The 23,577-nt window shown below is 43.9% G+C and overlaps 1 protein-coding gene across 4 annotated transcripts in view; it reads left to right on the top strand.

Annotated features, from left to right (window-relative positions):
• The first annotated feature begins 16,842 nt into the window (after positions 1 to 16,842).
• Positions 16,843 to 23,577, top strand: part of Smim14 (small integral membrane protein 14) — a 92,146-nt gene continuing 85,411 nt past the window's right edge. Inside the window, exons 1-2 of one of the 4 annotated variants that reach the window (XM_063240511.1) lie at positions 16,843 to 17,096; positions 18,422 to 18,596. The gene's annotated coding sequence lies outside the window, so the exon portion shown is untranslated. Of the gene's footprint in view, positions 17,097 to 17,140; positions 17,547 to 18,421; positions 18,597 to 23,577 lie in introns of those variants that run through there. The other 3 variants (XM_063240513.1, XM_003471627.5, XM_063240512.1) reach the window with 3 other exon arrangements.

Raw genomic sequence — 23,577 nt, 5'->3', positions numbered from 1 at the left:
AGAAATGGCTCCATATCAGCACAGTCGAGTTGCGCTCTGAAATGTCAATGCCTGTTATTACGTCAGTTGTATGATTCTAGCCACACATCTGGTGAAAAGTTGATGTCAGTGAAACCACTGCAGCAATTTGAACTGTTCATACTGTGGAATTGGCTTTGAAAATGACCAGTAAAACAAGTGACCAAACTGCCTTGTTAGCGTCCAAGCCATCTTTGAAAGAATTTTCACAAACGGATAAATGGAAACAGCAATCATACACTGAAAGTCTTTTTTGCAGTAACGTTACTGTGAAGTATCACACAGGAACTTGAGCTAGAGACATTACCATCCACAAGGCCTTTTTTTTTTTATTCCAGGCAGGCACTTATGTCGCTGAGCTAAATCCCCAGCCCCCACAAGGCCTCTTTTGGATATACCTTATCTCATGTAAAGTATGGCCAGTGAAAGTTTTTTTTTTTTATTTTTGCTTCTCCGTCTGCATTTTGTCAACAAACTCCTGGTCACCCAGAGGTCCAGATTTCACTGGTCAGTTACTTTCTTGGCCAAGGATATTGCGTCTTCCTTGTTGACATTTACACCTTGTTGATATTTACACAGGCTCTTCAGAGAATTACATTAAGAGGCCTGATGCAGTTCTAACAGCTCCTTTGAACAGAACACAGATGCCAAATGATAGTGTGTGGAGGTTTCGGTCCATAACGAGCTGGTTCCAAGGCAGGCTGGCACGGCAGGCACGCAGAGGAGAAAAAACCATGGCGGGCAGAAGGCAGCAAAGCAACAAGGAGAAGGATGATTTTTTTGCAGGTAATCGAACTCACAACCTTGCACTTGCCAGATAGATGCTTATGCCACTGAGCTAAATCCCTGGCCCCAAAAAGAATGATTTTTAAAGGAGCAATTTTTAAAAGTAAAGCTTTATTTATTTATTTATTTTTGAAAAGCTAACCTATTTTGGTTTTGGCTTTTTTGAGGCAAGTTCTTACCATGTAATTCAGGATATTTGAACTGACCACGTAGCCCAGGCTGGCCTCAAACTTGGGGCAATTCTCCTACCTCAGTGTCCCTGAATACTGAGACTACAGGCGTGTGCCACCCCACCTATTGCTGCTGGGGTCCCATTGACTAGTATCTCAGTCAGTGTTAGCTCTGGAATCCTCTCTGCCCGGGAATGGTCTTTTTCCCAGGTAGGGATGTTCTCGGCCTGTGGGGTTCTGAGTTGTGAGGGCTCTACCTTTCTTGGAATCCAGTCACTTGGGGGCAGGGGATATAGCTCAGTGGCACAGCACCTGCCTGGAATCCGGGGACCACTGGTTTAGGACAATGGCTGGAAACATCTGGATGTAACTGAATATCCCTTGTCTTGTCTCTTCAGCATTTGAGGAGGATGAGATCTTATAAATTCAGGCCTGATCCACCCTGCCTGGCAGCTCCCACATTGATACTGCGTGTCTCAGGGGCTGAAATCCAAAGGACACAACTGAGGTCAGCCTCTGCTTGCCTTTTATTCCCTATGTGGCATCTGCAGGCCCAGGTGCAGTCATGGTTCATAGCACAAATGGCTTGAAAGGCCCAGGCTGTTGCAGAGAAAAGCAAGGCACGCTTTTAGTGAGCAGTGGGCAAGGGCTGGTAGCTACCTGTCCCCCAGCCCTAGGCTGGTCCGTGCCAGTGTCAGCACTATGTCCTGCTTCAGCCTCCTGAGTGCCGAGTTACAGATGTGCACACTGCACCAGGGGCAGGACAATTACCGCCAGTAGCTTGTGTTTCCTTACAGTCCACTGCTACACTCAGCACTGGGCCCACTCTGTGTGGACTGAGATCCTCCGTGTCAGCTTGGGTCATGGACCTGTGTCACCACTTCAAGAGCCCAAACTAGGAACTCAGTGTGCTCACTCCAGTCACTCTCGCACAGGGCTTTTCAGTGAGCAGCAGCCTTTCTCACTCTGCTTTTCATTTGGGAGTCTCAGAAAGATTTCCAAAGAGCAGAACTCCACAGAGGGTTCCCAGGGCCTTCTTTTCTTTCCCCTGTACCAGAAACTGAACACAGGGTCTTCTTATCAAGCCACATCTTTCATTTTTAAAATTTTGAGACAGGGTCTCTTAGTTACTTTCTTGTCACTGAGACACCCACAACTGCAGGAAGAAATTTGTCAGGCATGGTGGCAAAGGCCTGCAACCTCAGGGAGACTGAGGCAGGAGGATCACTGTGAGTTGGAAGCCAGCCTTTAGATAGTGAGACACTGTCTAAAAAAGGAGGAGGAGAGCTGAGTGTGGTGGCTCACACCTGTAATCTCAGCACTCGGGAGGCTGAGGCAGGAGGATCGTTGAGAGTTCGAGACCAGCCTGGGCTACAAAGTAAGCTCAAGGCCAGCCTGAACTGCAAAGCAAGACCCTGACTCAAAAAAAAAAAAAAAGAGGAGGAGGTTTATTTTAGCTCACAGTTTGTAGAGGTTTCAGTCTGTGACCCACTGGCTATAAGGCAAGGCAGCATGTGGTGGGGGCAGGGGTGAGGAATGGGAGGGGTGCTCACAGAAGCAGGAAGAGAATGGAGGAAGGAACTAGGGAGATATAGCTTACAAGCCCACACCCCCAGTGACCCCCATCTTCCCAGCAGACCTGCCCCAACAGCAAGGCAGCTATGAGGCCCATGGTCCAGTGGTCTCCCTGCAGCCCCACCTGTGATCATGTGAGGTTTTCTGGGAACATCCAGATGCAACCCACAACAGTCTCCAGGTGGCTAAATTGTCCAGGCTGGGCTTGAATTTGCTATCCTCCAACCTCAGCTCCCAGCACGCTCACCACAGTTAGTTTGTCTGACACAGTAATCTTTTGTGTTGGCTTGCTTTTGACACTGAGAATGAATCCCAGGTGCTCTGCCACTGAGCTACCACCACAGCTCCTTTGTTATTTTGTGTTTTGTGTTTTGTGTCATTTTCAGACATAGTATTACTAAATTACCCCAGGTTAGCCTTTGTGAAGGATTAATTAATGGTTAACTTGTAACACCTAGTTGAACGCAATGTGGGAGGCCCACCTAAGGATTGTTGCCAACAGCATAAAAGGAGAACAGGAGGGGAAGATGGTGTGCTGTTTATCCTCCTGGAGAGGCTTGTCATGCTGGTTTTCCTGGTATAAACTCGGTTGTTCTCAACGTCAGAGGTGCTCTGGTCCTCACCTTGAGGATCACCTCCCGTCAGGAAGGATGGCTATGGTTCTTTTCAGGGGAGCTCTGGTCCTTACCTTAAGTGTTGTTTCCTGGCTCCTGTACAGATACCTCAGCTTGGTGGCACAGATCCTTCATCCTGCTACTGCAGGGATTTCTAGGTTCCACCACTGACTTTTGGGTCTTTCCAGTGCTGATCCTTGATAGAGACTTACATGAGACATTATCATAGGCTTTAGGCCTTTAGTTGGACTGTTGGAGCACTTGTCATGGGCTCTAGGTCTTCAACTACATTCATGCAGGACACTGCCATGGGATCCAGATGCTCAGCTGGATTCTGTGTGTCTCAAGTGTGCAGACAAGGGCTGCGGATTTAGCTCAGTGGCACAAGAACATGCCGGGCAAGCCCAAGGTCAGGAGTTAGATCCCTGGTTAAAAAAAAAAAAAATCTAGTGTGTGGACAGATCTCCTGCATTCTTTTGATTCTTTGGGTGAATATATTAAAATAAATCCTATAAATTATGTGTTCTGTATTAAATTGTTTCCTTGCAAACCTTAACTCTCACTCTAACCTTCACCCAATCCTAACCTTAACCCAACTCGAACTCTAACCAAAAAACAGAAAAAAAAGGAAAAAGTTTTCTTTGCAAACCCTGGCTACAACATATAGATAAATAATGATATATTTATAGATAAAATAATAAAATAGATAGATTCCTGGTATACATAGATTCATGGTAGTACAGTGGTGTATGCCTGAAATCCCAGAATTCTGGGAGGCTGAGGCAGGAGGATCATAAACTGGAGCCCAGCCTAAAATTTTTTATCAATTTAGTGAGATCCAGTCTCAATGTAAAAAACAAATTTAAAAACATAAAGAGATAGGCTTTGGATTTAATCCTCAATACCACAAATAAAAGGATGAGAATAAAAGAAGAATTTTGTAGAGCAAATAGCTAAGTTATTTTTGCCTGATGCCAAAATTGTGTAGCACAAGAAAAAGAGTATGTCTGTTCACAAAGTCACTTTGCAGAGGAAAAACAAAGTAATTTAGTTCTAGTCCTCATGGTAAACAAAAAAAGATACATTAAAGGCTCAGATTAAAAAATCATGGTACAGTCAGACAAAGGATTACTATTGAGAACATATAAAGAACTCCAAAAAATCAGTCCTCCCAATTTAAAGACCCAGTCTAAAAATGGGCATCTGAGATGCCCATACACACTTCTCAGATGAAGAAATACAAAGAGCAAATAAATGTATGAAAAAATGTTGAACATCACTGGTCATATGAGAGATGCAAATTAAAACAACACTGAGACTTCATCTCACTCCAGAAAGGATGGCTATTATCAAGAAATCAAGCAATAACAAATGTTGGAGGGGTTGTGGGGGAAAAGAAACCCTTCTCCACTGTTGGTGGGAGTGTAGACTGGTACAACCACTGTGGAAATTAGTGTGGCAATTCCTCAAAAAACTAGAACTAGAGGTCCCATTTGACTCAGGTATTCCCCCTTTTGGGTATCTTCCCAGAAGAATTAAAAACATCATACCACAGCGATGCATGTGCACTCATGTTTATTGCAACAATCTGTAATAGCCAAATCTTGGAAACAACCCAAGTATCCATCAATCAAGGAATGGATAAAAAAGATGTGATATTTTTATACAATGGAGTGCTACTCATCCACAAAGAAGGGTAAACTGGAGAGTTTTATAGGTAAATGGATGCATCCTGAAACCATACTCAGAAGTGAAATAAATTGATGTGTATAAAAACACTGCATTGTCTCACTCGTGTGAAAAGTTGAAACAACATATGTATATGTGCATATATATATATATATGTATATAAAAAGCTAGTAAAATAGTTATACTACTGATTTCTCTGAGTTCAGTGAAGAGAAAGATTTGTGCCCATAGTTGGACAGCTGAATACAGATGTCTTGTGCTCTGGGTGAATGATTTGGGGATGACAATGTGCAATGTATGTACCATTGTTATCCCCTGATTGACATGCTTTGAAATTTTTTATTTTCTCCTTGAAATACAATGGATTTGGAAAATAAAATAAAACTAAGCCAGGTGTGGTGGCACACTCCTGTAATCCCAGCACTCAGGAGGCTGAGACAGGAGGATTGTTTCGAGTTCCAGACCAGCCTGGGCTACAAAGTGAGCTCAAGACCAGCCTGAACTGCATAGAGAGACTGTCTCAAAAAGCCAAAAATAAAAAATGGTAAGGAAAAAAAAGCTAGGGTGATGGGGCTGGTTAGTGTGCTAGAGTCCTACCAGGAAGCGGCTTCTTTTAGTACTTAAAACAGAGAAGGGGGCTGGGGATTCAGCTCGGTGGCATAAGCACCTGCCTGGTGAGTGCAAGGTCATGAGGTTGATGCCTGGCACCAAAAAAACAAAACAAAACAAAAAAAAACAAATAGTGGCCAGGGATTTAGCTCAGCGGCATAAGCACCTGCCTGGCAAGCATGAGGTTGTGAGTTCGATCCCGGTACCACAAAACAAATAAACGAACAAACAAACAAACCAAGTAGTACAATTTGGGCCAGGGGTTTAGCTCCATGGCACAAGCACTTGCTTGGCAAGCATGAGATCATGAGTTCGATCCCTGGTACACCTGCCTCCAAAAAAAAAAAAAAAAAAACAACCAAACAAACAAAACCAGAGGGACTCTGAGGTGAGGAAATGCTTACAGAGCTGACTGATGATGGAGAAGTGGAGACTTCTCACACAGCAGGTAGGAAGCAGGCCCCACTAGAGGCAGGAGTGGCAGCCAGGAGAGCTAGGTGACGGCGGCGCAGAGGAGGCTGCTAGGCGGGGCAGGCACTGGCCCTGTGTGCTGTGCCAGGAACTTTTCATTGGCTGCAAGAACTAGTTAGAGCCAGAACAGTGCGGCTGTCTGTAATTCCAGCTCTCAGGAAGCTGAGACAAACACCTGCAAGCTTGAGACCAATTTGAGGCCAGCCTGGGCTATGTAATAAGTTCTAGGCCAGCCTGGACTACATAGTGAGATCCTGTCTCAAAAAAACAAACAATTGGATTGGCCCAAATGTGTCTCGGTAAGAAATTAGTTTTGGGCACAGTTGTTCAAACACACACAATTTGTATGTATGTATTTTTTAAACGGGTCTTACTATTCAGTTCAGGCTGGCCTTGCACTCACTATGTAGCCCAGGCTGGGTCCAAACTCACCGAAATCCTCCTGCCTCAGCCTCCCAAGTAAAAAGATTACAGGTGTGCCACCACACATGGCTTCGGGTTGGAAAATTCTTGATCTTGACTGTGTGGCAACTCCTTGCATTATGGGATGTTAACAGCATCCTAACCTCTACTCACGAGATGAACTAGCACTACCCTCTCTTAGGTGTGATCCCAGACATTAGCAAATGTCTCTTAGGGATAACTGGGACCCAGTATACAGGGACTCAGCTAAATTTGAATTGCAGATAAACAACATTGTTTTTTGATTTTTGAGTTTTTAATTATTGTTTGAGACTGGGATCTCACTAAGTTGCCTAGGATGGCCTCTGACTCTTGTGCTCAAGACACCCTCCTGCAATGTAATGCACCCTCCTGTAAATGTAATCTCAGCCCTCAGAGGCCAAGGCAAGAGGATGGCTAGTTTGAGATCAGCCTGGACTACACAGCAAGACCCTGTCTCAAAAGAAAAAAACAAAAACAAAAAACATAAGAAAAATTCTTGGCTAATGTATATACCAATATATATGTGTGTGTGTGTGTGTGTATAATATATGTATATTATTTTCTTTTTTGTGGTGCTAGGGACTGAACCTAGAGCTTTAGCACTTACCAGGCAAGTGCTAACGGGCAGTACCACTAAACTATATCCACAGCCCTAAAATACTTCTTATAATCTTAGCATTAGGAGCTGAGGCTGGAGGAGAGCAAATTCAGGATTAGCCTGATCTACATAGTGAGATCAAGAGTTTATTTATGTATTTAATTTAGTCTTTTTTTTTTCTTTTTCCTTTTTATCGGTACCAAAGATCGAACTCAGGACTGCCTGCTTGCAAGGCAGGCGCTTATGCCGCTGAGCTAAATCCCCAGCCCCATTATTTTGGTTTTTTTGAGACAGCGTTTCACTGCTAGGCCGGCCTCAAAACACAGCAATCCTCTTGCTTCAGCTCCCTGCCCAAATGCTGGGATTACAAGCATGTGCCACCATGCCCAGCACAGATCAAGAATTTAAGTGAGTGCAGTGTTTTGGGTTCAATCCTCAGTTCTGAAGGAAAAACAGAACTGAAGTGAATCCCTCTGGATGTCAACCATAGATAGCCTCCAACACTCAGATTTCAGACTAGAAGCTAATGGATTTCCCCATGTGCCCCCAGTTCCATATGATTGCTTTGGTGAAAGAAGCTATTATCTTTGTTTGCTGGGAATGGGTAACAATGCCCAGACAAATAAATTTTAAAATCTCATTCCCTCCTCAAGTTGGACTATGATATAAATCATGAACAGAAGCCGAGCGTGGTAGCACCTGTCTGTAATCGCAGCATAGTGAGCTCAAGGCAGCCTGAAATACATCAGGAGTCCTGAAAACAAAACAAAACAAACCCACGAACAGAAGACTATTGGTCACTCTTGGTGGTTTATGCATAGCTGTAGTGACAGCGATTATTCAGTCTCAAGGGAAAAGTAAAGGAAAACACATAGCCTTCATTATCAGGGATGTCAGCTCACTTGGGTCTCATGGATTCTGTGTGTGATGGGTTCCTCAGTACAGCGGAGCCAGAGAGCTTATGTGACCAGTCTCGGGCTACACCACCGTGGAGGCCAGCAATGTGACACTGTGCATGGCCGTAGCCTCACCCTCCAAGCCCTAAACAGCTGGCATGGCAGTTAGGAATTCCAGGGTACCAGGTAGGCATGGTTATGTAGTCCAGGCTGGCCTTCTCACTGTATAATCCAGCCTGGCCTCAAACTTGTGGTGACTCTCCTGTCACAGCCTACCACTATAGGTGTGTGCCACCACACCAACTAGTGTTGCTTCTTATAAAAACTATCAACATTTCCAAACATCAGGGCAGAGAGAATAGTGTAATGAAATCCACATATGCATCACTTAGCAAGGTGCTGGTTTTTTAAATTAAAAAACAAGGTCAAGTGATGATAGACCTGTATACTCAGTTACTCAAGTACTTAGGAGGCTGAACAAGGGGAACAGTTGAATCCAGGAGTTCAACACCAGCCTCAGCAAATAGCAAACTCTACCTCAAAAAAATTAATTAATTAATTAATTAAGCAGCTGAGGCAATATGACAAAGTCCATTAAAAGGAAAAAGAAAAAGTGCACAACTGGTTTGTCATCCTAGCTCTGCTATGAATAAATCAAATCATTCCTGGGGCCAGCCTGGGACTTGGCTTGCTAAAGTGAATTGAGATATAAAAGCTGCATGGATTTGTAGGGAACTCTTAAGCCCCATGTCCTCTCCTTCTTTGGTTCCAAAATTCATTCAACAAACACTTACTAAACCACCTTATCTCTGACCATCTAATCTCTCTCTTCCTCTACATTCCATTCCTTATTTGGCTGCCTAAAAAAACCAACTGATAATGAAGCCTGGTGTGGTGGTACACACCTGTTATCCCAACACCTGGGAGGCTGAGACTGGAGGACTGGAAGTTCAAAATCAGTCTGGACTATCCATCAAGACTGTCCAAAAAGCCAAATTGGGTGGTACATACCTGTAATCCCTGCACTTGGAAGGCTGAGGCAGGAGGATTGCTGAGTTGGAGGCCAGCCTTGGCTACATAGTGAGTTTAAGGCCAGCCTGCACTACATAGTAAGATCCTCGCTCAAAAGCAAACAAAAACCCAACAAAACAAAATCTAAGCGATGCAGTTTGATAAAAAGGAGTACCTGCCAGTGTCCTACAGAACTGTAGGGTAACTGTGGTTGACATCAATTATGTATTTCCTTTTATGAGAGAGTCTCTTTGCAGCCCCAGCTGGTCTGCAACTCTTGATCCTCCTGCCTCAGCCTTGTGAATGCTAGGACAACAGGGGAGTGTGAGCCACTTTATCTCTATTAATCGTGTATCTCAGAATAGCTCATAAAGACCACTTCGGTGTAGTGAGCTGGCCTCCCTTGTGGGGAGGCCACTTGTGGGGAACCAGCCCAGTTCAGTCTTTCCCCCAGTCCTGGGCACCACTTGTAGCCGGGACCTAGTCTTGGTAGTTTGTCACCATGTGGGGGTGGGGAATGAAAGACAAAGGGCCATAGAGTCACTTTAGCATAGGGGCCGCTGGGGGTGCTTGCCTCTTAGAGGGCAGAGGAGCCCCAAGCTGTTGGCCAATTTTTTTTTAATTCAGTCAAACATGGGTACAAGCAATTAAAATAACACACAATTCATCTCTTCCATTATCTCTAAAGTACATGTCCAGGTGAGCAACCCGATCTCAACCTTTCCTTTGTGGTTATGGAGGAGGGCAACTTGATTGTCCTCTGGTGTCCCACACTTCCGGATCTTCCTGACATAAAGACAGGTTAAGGGGCTGGGGATTTAGCTCAGCGGCATAAGCAACTGCCTTGCAAGCATGTGGTCCCCAGTGCAGTTTGATCCCCAGTACCGATAAAAAAAGGGGGGGGGGGCTGGGGATTTAGCTCAGCTGCATAAGCGCCTGCCTTATAAACAGGCAGTCGTGAGTTCGATCCCCGGTACCAATAAAAAGCAAAAAGACAAAAACAAAAAAAGGAAGGTTAAATGTGTGTGTGTGTGTGTGTGTGTGTGTGTGTGTGACTAGGGAGTGAGCCCTGGGTCTTTGCACCGAACTACCTCAGTCTTTGAAAATGTTTTTGAGTCAGGATCTCCCCAAGTCACCAAATCGTGCGTTATAAGCTGGAATCTGTGATCTTCCTGCCTCCTCCTCCACCTAGAGTGTCAGTAACATAGAGGAAAGAAACTCCCAACCTACTAGATGTCCAGTACAAGTTCGTTTTCTCTAAAATCAAAGAATGAATTTTAGGAACAATGGAGGTTAAGAGCAGAATATATTGAGAGAAAGAAAGCTTCCATCTGAAAAAGAGACAAAAGGGGTCCCACATGGGTTGCCAAAGGCCCCATGCTTTCTAGAAATTTTTATAGAGCAAAACCACAAGGTGAGAAAGGTCTAAAGTGGAGAAAAATGGAAATCACAAGGTGGGCATGAGGTGGGACAGAACTATGGTCAATCAATAAGGTTACAAGTGTAATTGCTCAGATAAAATTGATTAAATCAGGGTCAAATAGGGAAGCGAGTCTCTAGCAAGGGATATGAATACAGAACAAGGCCGTTTGCTGTAGCAGGTTAGGTTAGTGACTAGGCTTCAAGGTAATGGACCTTTTTAGAATATCAGCCCCTGGTGCCCACCCTCAGGACTGGCCAACCCCAGAGGTGTCTCTCTCTCTGCACAGTTGCTGGTCTTCTGCATCGGCTCCTTTGAGGGCCCAACCCTGTCTGACTGCATAGCATAGGCTGCAATTTCAGCACTTAGGAGGCTGAGGCAGGAGGATCACTGAACCCAAAGCCAGTCTGGGCTACATAATGAATTCAGGGCCTGCCTGAACTGCATAGGGAGACCTTGTATCCAAAAAATAAATACATATACATACATATATATATATATATATATATACACACACACACACAATACATAACATGTAAATAAAACAGTATTCATATTTTTTAAACGCTCTGGGAGACCAGAAGTGTTGCTGTGTCCAGGATGCTGCTGAAAACACTGGATATCTGATGACTGATTCTTTACACCTGCAATAAAAGTCAGGAATCTTTGCTTGGATCCCAGGGCCTATCTCGGGGCTGTTATAGTTATTCAATTTTACTTCCCTAGGGCTCCTGATGCAGTCACATTGACCTTGCTTTTAACTTTCCCAGACTTACAGATAGATTGATACTAAGTTTGTGGGTATATATATATATATATATTTTTTTTCTTTTTCTTTATTTTTTTGGTACCAGGGATCAAACTCACCACCTCACGCTTGCCAGGCAGGCGCCTGTGCTGCTGAGCTAAACCCCTGGCCAAAGAAAATACATACTTAATATATTTAAAGACTAATACAGACTGACTTTAATATTTCTGTAAATGATAAACTTTCAGTACAAGAATTTTAAAATAACTAAAGGCACAACAAAATAAAAAGTAGAAGACAACAAAATTACACATGAAGGAATAAGAATAGCACTCCCCCCTCTACACTGCATCAAATAGTAAGTTAACTGTTACTAAAAAATGAGAGAAGAGGGGCCAGGGATTTAGCTCAGTGGCTCAAGTGCTTGCCTGATAAGTGCAAGGTTGTGAATTTGATCCCCAGTACCAAAAACAAAACAATAAAATAAAAACAACAACAACAAAAAAACTGGGCACTGTGGTATACAACTGGCAGCAGGACTGCAACACAAATTTCTGGGCTATCTAGCGAGCACAAGGCCAGCCTGAATTATGTAGTGAGTTCCTATTCCAAAAACCAAAGAAACATAAAAATTAACTCCAGTAGGAAAAGTTCCTAATAGAGAAATTAGGACAGTGGATATGGATATTTCTGTGGTATTTAAAATATTGCCAAACTGATTTCCAAAAAGTACCCACCAATTTACATTTCTTTCAGTACTGCTGATGACACAGGATGTATGATATAGGACTTCCAAATAATATAAGGGAAATATTACTCCCAGCCTGCTAGATGTCTGATAAACTGAGTTCCTGGTCTCTAAAATCGAAGAATGAATTGTAGGAATGTCAGTTAAAAGTAGGAAACATTTATTGAAAGAAAGCTTCTATGAGGGACAGAAAGGGGTCCCAAGTGGGTAGACTTGGGAAGCTGCTTCTCAAGCAAGTTTTAAGTAAAACCATGAGGTAAGGTAGGACAAGACTATAGTTAATAAGATTACAAGTATAGTCACTTAGGTAACAGTGATCCAATAGGAAATCACAAGGTGGGTATGAGGTGGGACAAAATTATGGTCAACCAATAAGAGTGTGAGAACAGATGCTTAGGTAATATTGGACTAAATGGGGATCAAACAGGGAAGCAAGTCAAGCAGCAAGTGCACAGGATGAACAAAGGCTTTCCTGGAAGGGGTGGGTCAAGGAGTTTTGGTCCTGTGCCAGGCCACTGATGCCGATTTAGAACATCAACCTCTGCTGGTCTTCCCAAAAAAAGTATGTGGATGTAGTCACTTCTCCTTGTCCTGATGCCTGACCTTTAGGTAAGCGCTCCAGCCACAGCCGTCTTCTGCACTGTCCTCTTGAGGGCCCGACCCTATAAAGTTTCTAAATTTTTTAGCAGTCAGTAATACTAATGGTACTGATATAATATGCTATGCTCCTATTTAAAAATAGGGGCTGGGGGGGGGGCCTGGGGATTTAGCTCAGTGGCTTAAGCACCTGCCTTGCAAGTGTGCGGTCACGAGTTCGATCCCTGGTACCAATAAAAATGAAAAAGACAAAAAAAAAAAAAAAGTACTTATCTAAAAATAGGGGCTGGGGATTTAGCTGAGTAGCACAAGCACCTGCCTGGCAAGGGTGAGGTTGATCCCGGGTAACAAAAAAATAAAATAACAATATTCTTCTAATGTAGCAAAAAAAAATCTTGCTACAAGTTTTTGTTTTTGAGACAGTATCAACTATATATAGCTCAGGCTGGTCTGGAACTCACAGCAACCTTCCTTCCTGAGACTCTTGAATGCTAAGACTACAGACATGTGCAACTATGCCTGGCTCAATCTGTATTTTTATTTATTTTTGGTGTGTTTTTTTTTTTTTTAGTACTGGGGATCGAACTCATGATCTCGCCAGACAAGTGCTTACCCCACTGAGCTAAATCCCCAGCCCCTTATTATTATTTTTTTTAATCCGGGGATCAAACTCACAACCGCCTGATTGCAAGGCAAGTGCTTATGCCACTGAGCTAAATCCCCAGCCCCTTATTTTTGTTTTTTTGAGACAGGGTCTTGCTATGCAGTTCATGTTGGCCTCAAACTCACAGGGATTCTCCTGCCTCAGCCTCCCAAATGCTGAAAGTACAGGAATATGCTACCATGCTTGGCTTTTTTGATTCCAGAAATCAAAGAATTTTCAAATAGCACTCATTTTTGTATGAACTGTTTATATTTTATACCCATTTGTTATGATCCACATATGGTAGTGTTACTCCTTTAACCAATAGTATTTGTTCCTGCCTGGGATTCAGTGACATAAACACCTGCCTGCCAAGCATGAGGTCATGAGTTCAATCCCTGATACTGAAAAATAAAATAATTTATTCCAAATGTTTTCCAGTTGGTGGCTCACTTTTAATTCTGTATCCATTCATCAGATATTTATTCAGTCTTTATTATGTTTCTGGTACAGAAATTCAGGATTTTTGTTTTGAGACAGGGTCTCACAATGTAGTTCAGACAGGCCTTGAATTTACTATGCAGCTGAGGCTGGCCTGGAACTCCGTGATCCCCCCCTGCCTCAGCCTCCCACAGGCTGCAATTACAGGCACCACACTCAGCTCTGTTACTGTTTAAACTATGGATAGAATCACACATACTCCCCTGCTTTTTAGTTCTTACGTGGTTTAGCATCTGTAAAGACTGAATTTAGTTTTTTTTTCTTTTTGGGTACCAGGCATCAAACTTACCACCTTGTGCTTGACAGGTAGGCACTTATGCCCCTGAGCTAAATCCCCTGCCCAAGGTTGAATTTAAAGATGGACCATATTCCATACAGGATCCCACATCCCACATTGCAGTGCATAGGGTCAGGGCTGTCCTTCAGAAGCTTGACATGATTGTGATGCTGGGCAGAGATGCAGCCCAAATGTATAATTAGGGATGCGGGGTCAATTAAGGCAGCACACAAGGCTGGCAAGTTGGTGCACTTTTGGTAGAGAATTTCATTCTCTTGCACCTTTGCACACTGCTGTTTTCAAGGAGTGTGAGATGTCTGGCTTCCCCAGTGTACACAGTCCAGGACAACTCCATGGCAAGCTGTCATCCATGCCTCCATGTCTTGGGCATCAGACACACTGTATGCCAGTGATCAAAGTAACTCTACTTTAGATGGCTAGTGGAGATGATCACTGAATCACCTTGGAGACTAGCTCCTGAAGACTTGATTTTCTTGCTATTCACTTTGCAAAGCAAGCACTGTACTGGGAATTTTGTAGCAACCAATACAATTCTACTTTTGTTGAAATACAGCTGTATTTTCAAATACATATGTGCACACAGGGACATCCAAACATATAAGAGTTTCTGTTTAAAGACCTACAATCTAAAGACCCTCTGCTTCTGACAGGATCAGCCTATGAACTTCCTGGGGGCACTGAATTCTACTTCAAACTCTGAATTCAAGTCCAAGATAGTGTTACAGGCAGCTGACTTAGTTAGAAATATTATAGGCAGGAATATTATAATTAGCTAGAAATATTATAAGCTAGGCCCTCAGAGGACCAGACACAAGGGACCAGATACCTTGTGACCAGGAGAGACCCCAAGACAAAAGGCAAAATGAACACAATTACACCCCAAGTACTGATATTCTAAATAGGTATGGGTCACCTTGACTGAAGCCTGGAGTCACCATCCCAACCCCCTACAAGAAGAGTTACTATTCTGTACAAATGCCCACTTACTACTGACTTGCTTCCTCATTTGACCCTGATTTGGTCAATTTTACCTGAACAATCAGTCTTTTTGGTTGACCATAGTTCTATCCTACCTCATTCCCCTCTGCCTTTCAAGTTCCTAGTCACCCCCCTCCCCACCTGTCTCAATGATTTTACTCTATAAAAGTCCCTAGAAAAGACAAAGTCTGGGCAACCCACTCAGGACCCCTTCGGTCTCTTTCAGACAGCAGCTTTCTTTCTCTCAATAAATATATTCTGCTCTTAACCTCTGTTGTTCCTAAAATTCATTCTTTGACTTTATCCAAACTCATACTGGGTATCTAGTAGGTTGGGAGTTTCGTTCCCTATATCATTAGCACAGTAAGAGCCAAGATGCCTGATTGTGCCAACTTGTAATCACCGTTAACTAAGATACACTTTTGAGTTTTACCAGAAATCTTTTTCTAGAAACTTTCACCTGTATTCAGTATCCACTTTAATTAAAAACTTTCGCAGATTATGCAATTTGCTGAAGGTGACTCAGCTTGCAGAGGGGTAATTAACCAACTAGCTAAGGTATAAGTCAGCACAGCTGAAAAGATCAAGTTTTACAGCTTTCACTCCTGCAGGAAAGGCCCAGAGGCCTCCGTGAAACCTCTGAGACTAACACTTTTAAGTGCAGGTCCCACCAGAGGGTGGGGAGGGGGAAGGACACAGCCTTCCTGCACTACATAACCTGGTCTGGAACTTCTGGGCTGAATAATAGCTGGCACCAGTTGCATTTTAATTAGTTTAATTCACAGACCTAAAATATAGACTAACCATAAATTTTGCTAAGTTGGGTCATTCCCTGAGAAATTCTCTCAGGGTGAGAGCAGGTACCACCAACTTAGTCTCAAAGAATGAAGTTCTTAATTCAAAAAACAACATCCTTACTGCAAGTCCCTCAAACCAAGGTTTGGGCTGGTTAACAGCATCCTCTCCCCGCTGCCTCCGGGCCAGCAGATCACCTTTGACACACATACTTTATTAAAACTGCATGCTGAGTTTAATCTTGGTCAGTTTTCCAGTGCAAAACGTCAGGGACAGTACAGGGACCCCGTAAGTTCAAATTTTATGTGGGCCTCAATCATCAATCAACACCGCACCATCTAGTTATATTCAGTCTCAGCAGTTTGTGTTGCCTCTATCCGGAAGCCTTTTTTACTTTTGGTACTAGAGACAGAACCCAGTGAACTATACCCCGACACCTTTTTTTTTTTTGGGGGGGGGGAGTACCATTGAACTCATGACCTCACACTTGCCACTTAACAGGCAGGTGCTTGTGTCTCTGAACTATATCCCTGGTCTCTAAGATCATTTTTAAAAAATGTATTTATTTTTTATCAGTACCAGGGATTGAATCACGACCCCACACTTGCAAGGCAGGCGTTTATGCCGCTGAGCTAAATCCTCAACCTCAAATGTCTTTTTTGAGGAAGGGTTTCACTGTATGATTCAGGCTGGGCTTGAACTATATAGCCCAGGCTGGTTTTGAACTCTGTGATTCTCCTGCCTCAGCCTCCCGAGTGCTGAGATTACAGGCCTGTGTCCCCATGCCCGCGTTCCCCAAATCTTTTTCTAATCTTTTGAGACACAGTCTAGTTAAATCGCTGAATCGCCTAGGCAGGGCTCAAACTTGCGATCCCCGTCCCAGCCTCCCACACCGCAGGGATTACAGGTCTCCATCGGCATCCCCAGCTGTTAATCCAGCACCCTAACCCTAAGGCCCAGGAAAACCACTGGCTCAGCAACGAGAAACACGTGAGAAAGTACCGTTCGCTGAACACGACATAGAGCCAACACGCGATAATAGAACAAACACTGAACCTCACCCTGCTACCTTCACAGATCCAGCCCCACCCCTGCCAACCGGAACTGTCGCCCCCGCGTTCCGCACCCGACGCACGGCGTGACGTGGCGCCTATCGGGGCTCGCGCACGCCCCCGTTCCGCCCCGTCTGGAATCCCAAGGCAGACGCACGCGGTGCGCATGCTCGCGGGGCGGGGCAGTCGGGGTCTCCAGGCGCTGCAATCTGTTGCGCCACCGCCCGCGGGAGCCGGCAGATCCGGGTCTCGTGGTTGAGAGTGACGTGGTCAACCGAATCCAAACACAGCTGGGGGAGGAGGCCGGCGGCCTGGAGCTGCAGCGGTAGCGGCGTCCGGAGCAGCCACAGCGTTCCGGAAGCCCCAGGCGGTGTTTCTGCAGAGACTAGGTCCCGGCGCTCACCCTCCCCGCCCCGCCGGTTGTTGTCTGGGCGGGTGAGTGTCTATCCCTCTCCCTGCGCTGCTCGCCGGCCCACCTTCCACTCGTCCAGTCTGTTCTGAGGGCCCCTCAGGCGGCCGTGGACTGCGGCAGAGCGGGCTGCTGCTCAGGTCACCGGGCGGCACCCGACCGGAGCGAGGCTGGCAGCCCTAGCCGGGCTTTCTGTGCAGGGCCCCGGGGCTGGGCAGGAAAATGAACGCGAGCCAGGGGAGGTTTTATTTTTAGGGCTACGTCGTCCACACGGGCGGAGGCGACTGATGGAGTCAAAAGTGGCAGCTGGGAAGGAGAAACTCCACAGTCTTGCGATGTACACACTGCCTCGTCTGTCCGGCCGTCTGTCTCAGCCCTTTCCGGGGCTGTTGAAGTCACCGGGATGCTTCCTTTGTTGGGATTGATGATACAGGAAAGCTGCCATCCTGAAAGCTAGAGCTTTTCAGCCCGCTTGGGTTGGTTCTCTTTTTCCTGTTCAGTGAGTGGAACCGGGACTGATGGTCAGTAGGTAACAGCGCCCGTTATTGGAGGACTGGAAATCTCGTCTTGTTACTGAAAGCTAAAGTTTTCCAAATTAGCTCTATAAGGATATTAGGGTTTTAGCCAAGGTCGTATCTGTCAGTTGTGGAGAATCCATAAGATGTTTTCGGTTGTCCCCGTTGGCAAAATCGAGCTTGTGGCCTTAATGAACACTATCCCGATGTCATAGTGTTGGCATCGGGAGAATCGGGTGAGCTCCACGCACTGTTCCCTTCTCAGGAGAGACCTTCAGTGGAGCGATCCCGTTGACCGATTCTCTTGACAGCTATCCATGCTCTAATTTGGAAACGCAGGGCCGCTTCCAGGCTTTTTAGTCGTGAGACCCTGGGCGGCGTTCGTGCTGCCCAGGGTGAGCGCTGGCCCAGCGGAGCTCGGGTCCCCTCCGCTCCAGGCGGTGGCTCGCGCGGGTGCCTTTAGTGTAAACTGCGGCCAGTCCGCTTCGCTCCACGGCTCCTTCTCTTAACATTTACCCCTCAGAAATCAGATTTACCCCTCAGAAATCGGTTGAAGGGCCAGGGATATAGCTCAGTGCTACAATGGCTGCCTGGCAAGCACAAGGTCCTGAGTTGGCTTGTCGGTACCAAAAACAAAACAAAATAAAACCTTACACTACTGTATTTCCTTGGAGGGTATCCCCTTTTTGTGGTAGGATGTGGATCTCTTAGATCTTTCTGTGCCACTTAAATTTAATTTTTCTTCTATCAGGGTTTGATATCTAGACGAAGGAAATTTTCATATTTTGGGGGGTGTGGAGTCTTAATGTTTTTCATCTTTTGGTTTTTTTTCTTAGGAAATTATTTTCAAGTTCCTCTTCAGATTTTAACTTGTATGCTAATAACTCGGGACTAAATATTGTTATTGAGATGCCTTTTTTTGAGCGAGAGAAAGAGACAGAGTGTGTCTATTGTATACAGGCTGCCCTTGCACAGCGATCCTCTTGCCTCTGCCAAGTGCCAGGATTACAGGTAATGAGCCACCACTCACGGGCCTGAACTTTTACCTTTAGGAACTATTCACTGTTGGAAAACCATAATTACTAAAATCAAGGGTTTGAAAATTCTTCTCCAGGTTTCTGAGGTGACATTGTTAGCTTGTTAATTTGAGGGGGAACAGGTACAGCCCAAGTTGACTTTATGGAAGTTTAAAGTTATTGCTTATTTAGTGGTTTTATTCAGGTTTAGCTTAGTTATACTATGAAATTCAGAACTCCACCAGTAAGGTCCTGCAGCCTTTTACTTCACACATCACAGCTGATGTGCTCTGTTAACTCTGGGTCTTTATTAACACTGAGTCTTAGTTATATGTGCAGGTATTCCTGTTTTTCACCACTGGTAGCAAAAGAGCTTACTATGGAAGGAAATGTTCTTTTCACTTCAGTTTCAGAGAATAAGTACTATATAGTATCCTAAACTTGCCAACAACCCATTTTAGGTCGAGTTTTCATAAGTTTACCTAAAGCTTGCAGGTCTCATTTTTTTTTTTTTTTTAACTTTTTATCGGTACCGGGGATCGAACTCACAACCGCCTGCTTGCAAGGCAGGTGCTTATGCCGCTGAGCTAAATCTCTAGCCCCCAGATCTCATTTTTAATATTCATTATGTAACTAGGTTCTTTTTCTTTGATTTTACCCAAAATGTTCAGTATATATTACTTCTTCCTGTCCCCATTGCCACCATTTCTCCTGATCTACCCCAGCAAATGGCTGGTCTTCTTGCGCCACTTTGGTTTTTAGGGTGCATTCTTACCATAGCCCAAGAGATGATTAAAAATGTAAATTTGTACCATCTTCATTAAGAATGGAAAACTCCTAAGGAAAGCTACACATTGGGTCTTGCTTTTCTCTCTTACTTGCCTCATATCCCTCTGCCTAGTTCATTACTTAGGAGCTTGGCCACATCGGTGGCTTCTGTGTTTGAACTCTGCTGGCACTGTTTTCCTTGGAACCTGCTGAGCTAGCTCTTACTTAAGAGCCTCTGCGCTTGCTGTGTCCTGTGATTTCAGGGTTCTGCGATGGCTTTGGTTGTTTCCATCATGTCATGCAGGTCACAGTGCAGGTGTTGGCTTTTCAAAAAGATTACCCTGTGTCTGCAGTCTCCTTTACATATTCTTTACATTTTGTCTCCACTGGAGATCACTTCTTCGAGAATGGGGATGTTTGTCATTTGACAGCAGAGAGGATATTTAGGGAGTTGGCTGAATGTTCACATTCCAACTTGAAACCATTCTGCAAGATAAGAATCCTAATTTTCAATCTTTTTTTTTTTTTTTGGTCTGTTTGAGACAGAGTCTCACTCTGCAATTCAGTTTGGCCTTGAGTTCACTTACAGCTCAGGCTGGTCTCAAACTTGCAACAGTCCTCCTGCCTCAGCCTCCCAAGAGCTGGGATTATAGACTTGTGTCACCATGCCCAGCTTTGGGGCTTTTATAAAATAGTGCTTTAATTCTGTCTGTCTGTCTCTGTCTCTCTTTCTCTCTCTCTTTTGAGATTCACTATGTAGTTGAGACTAACCTCTAACTCAAAACAATGCTGTCGGCCTCCAAAGTGCTAGAATTACAGGTGTGTGCCACTACACCTAACTTTAATTCTCTTTAATAATTCTTTTGTTTCTTTATGGTGCTGGGGATCAAAATCAGGGCCTTAGGCATGGTAGGCCGGTGAGTGCTCTACCGCTGGGCTCCATCCCTTGTCCTTCCTGGATATTTGGGCTAAAGTATCTCCTTTTTACCTCAGACTTATGGAATTAAGCCCTGGAGAAGTTGGTCCCCTGACTCTACATGTGCCACACACCCCTCAGGTGATTTTAATGCACACTAATGGTTTGAGAGTGTCTCAGGACTTTAATGGCTTTTTTTCCTGGGAGATTACTTCTTGCTTTATAGAGGTAATGGTAGCTACATTTTGTTGTTTTGTTTTTTTTAACCACCGTGTCAGGTGCTATACTGAGAGTTATTCTTAGATTGACTGCAGAATGGCCTTGGTGCAGGTATTCCTACTTTCACTGTACAAGTGAAGAAGCAAGGTTTAACAGTCCAGCACGGGGAGGTGGAGGCACAAGGGTTGTGAGTGCAAGGCCTGGGCAACTTAATAACTTAGCAAGACTGTCTTGAAAGATTTGAAATAAAAGGGCTGGGTATACAGTGTGGTAAAAGGACGCTTTGTCCAATTCCCAGTACTGATTTTTTTTTTGTCAGTAAAAAAGCTACTGACGAAACAGTAAGTGACACAAACTTAATTTGAACCCAAATATATTGTTTTTATCTCCATGTACTGCTTCACAGCTGCTGTCAGAACTGTACACAGTACGCAGGGTATGAATGTGGGCATTGTATCTAATTTATACCAAATACAAATTTTTTGTGTGTATGTGCTAACGCTCAAACCTGGGGTCTTGTGTCTCTGGACAAGTACTATACCAGTGAACAACATTTCTAGCCCACCTGAATATATGTTTTGGGTTTTTGTTTGTTTGGTTTTTTTGTCTTTTTGTTTTTGTTTTGTCTTTTTTGAAACAAGGTCACACTATGAGCCCAGGCTAGCCTTGAACTCGTGGTGGCCCATCCTTAGCCTCAAGTGCTGGGACTACAGGCATGTACCACCATGCCTAGTAATATTTTTAATAAACTAATTTACCTGAAGTTTTCAGTTTGTGTTAGGCATGTATATAATTTCTAGTTTTTCATTATGACAATGTGATGAATCATGATTTTAGGTAGTCTTCATGATCTAAGGAATTACAGTATAAAAAATAATTATGGTATAGCAGGTAGATTAATTGTAAAATAAGCCATGTAATAACACTTTTTTTTGGTATTAGGAATTGGACCCACGACCTTTGTATTGAGCTACATCCCAGCCTTTTTGTTTATTTGTTTGTTTGTTATTTTGAGATTGTGTTACCTGGTTCTGGAATGTTGCAGGCTCTTTTCAGAGATTTTCCCAGGTTTTACATTTATTAAGGGAAAGGGTATTCTCTACAGAGTGAGAACAAGCCCTAGAGGAAGCACACAGGGGTCACGAAGTTAATAGTGGTGTCTTTTGTACCACCATTCTTCAGGTTGACATCAGATCTAGGCTACCTTACAGAAACCTGCTTGACTTCCCACCAGACGAGGTGAAGGTAGCACTTTCTGCTTGGTCCCAGTTGCAGGGCTTGGAAACTTTTTCTGTGCATATGTCCTGAATATCTATGATTGACACTCGTTTCTTTAGGGTCTTGATGAGTTGTTGGATTACCTCAGCTGGGCTCGAATTTGCTGTCTTTCTGCCTCAGCCTCCCAGATTGCTGTCATATGCTATCATGCTCAGTTTGAAGACATTTTAATAATATAAAATGAAGAAACTGGGTGTGCCTTTAATTTTAGCATTTGGGAGGCTAAGGCAGGAGACCAGTCTGGACTACATAGTGAAACCCAGACTCAACAAAAACCTCAAAAACCAAATGGACTGATTTTAATCCTAGTTCAACCAGTATGTACAATGTACATACACTGCAGTGTACCTAGAAAATTTAGTTTTATATTCTTTCTCCTCCAGTTTCTTTTTCTTTTTCTCTCCCTTCCCTACAGGGGATTGAGCCAGGAAATGCCGTACTACATCGTCATCACCCCCTCTTTTATTTTCTTTTTTTGGGAGTACTGTAGATTGAGCCTTAGGGGCCCCTTATCACTGAATTACATTCCCATTCCCTTGTGTTTTATGGTTGGGTGGCAGTGCTGGTAATAGAACCCAGGACTTCAGTGCTGAGCTTCATCTCTGGCCCTTTATCATTTCTTATTTGGAGGTGATCTCACGAGGTGGCTAACTTGCCCAGGCTGGCATCAAATTTGAGCTCCTTCTACTTCATCCTCCCAGGGTGTGGGATTACAAACGTGCTGTCACACTCCACTCCTGCCCTTTATAGTTTTCATTTTGAGACAAGGTCTTACTAAGTTGTCCAGGCTGGCTTTGAATTTGTAGTCCTGCCTCTGTCTGCTGAGTAACAGACATTACAGGCAAGTACAACTGTGTCTGGCTATGTGAAAGTTTCTGGTAGAGGTGCTGGGAAAAGGAGGATACTTTTCACTTTTTTGTTTGGCTTTTGTGGTGGTGGGGTATTTGAAAATTTTAATGCAAATTGTGTGTGCTTTAACATAATCAACTCGAGTGCCGGGCTTGGTGACACACCTGCAATCCCAGCACTTGGGAGGCTGATGCAGGTAGATCAGTTGCATCGTTGCAAGTTTGAGACCAGCCTGAACTACAAAATTGAGCTCAAGGCCAGCCTGAACTGCATAGTGAGACCTTGTCTTAAAAAGAAAATTAACCAGAAGTGGTGGTGCATGTTTGTAATCTTAGAACTCAGGAGGCTGAGGCAGGAATATTGCTGTGAGTTTGAGGCCAGCCTTAATGGCATAGGGAAACCTTATCTCAAAAACAAAACCAAACAAACAAACAAAAAAAAAACCTTTGAAAACTGTATTTTCTAAAAATTAGTTTTTAGAGACAAAAAAAAAAAAAAAGCACCAGGTATGGCACATGCCTGTAATCCCCCCACTCAGGAGGCTGAGGTAGGAGGATCATTGCAAGTTTGAGCCCCACTTGGGGCACAAAATGAATGTAAGGCCAGCTTAAACTGCATGGAAAGACCCTGTCTCAAAAACCCAAAAACAAAAAATTAGTTTTTAGGGGCATAGTAGGGCATATATGTATTTGATAACATCATAAACTCCAGTGTTCTTTATTTTGGAGAAAGTTTCCTTGTTGCTTATTTTCATATTGACTTCTCATTTCTCCTTTTTCTTTAAGTTTAGGTCAGAGCACAGATGTGAGTCAGTTTTGTGAAAGTACAGAAGGAGAGTGGTTTATGCTTGTCTGCACTTAACCAGTATTACAAATGTAGAAAGTCCAGAATTTAACTATTAAAGGTGCGTTAAATCAAGTGAGACTTTAAGTAAGCCTGTGTATGA

This window comes from Cavia porcellus, unplaced genomic scaffold (assembly GCF_034190915.1).
Source record: "Cavia porcellus strain 051 isolate PalLab524CR breed Dunkin Hartley unplaced genomic scaffold, mCavPor4.1 scaffold_30, whole genome shotgun sequence".
In the NCBI taxonomy this organism is placed as follows: Eukaryota; Metazoa; Chordata; class Mammalia; order Rodentia; family Caviidae; genus Cavia; species Cavia porcellus.
Note: the sequence above shows the minus strand (reverse complement) of the source record. Positions and strands in the feature narration are given on the sequence as shown.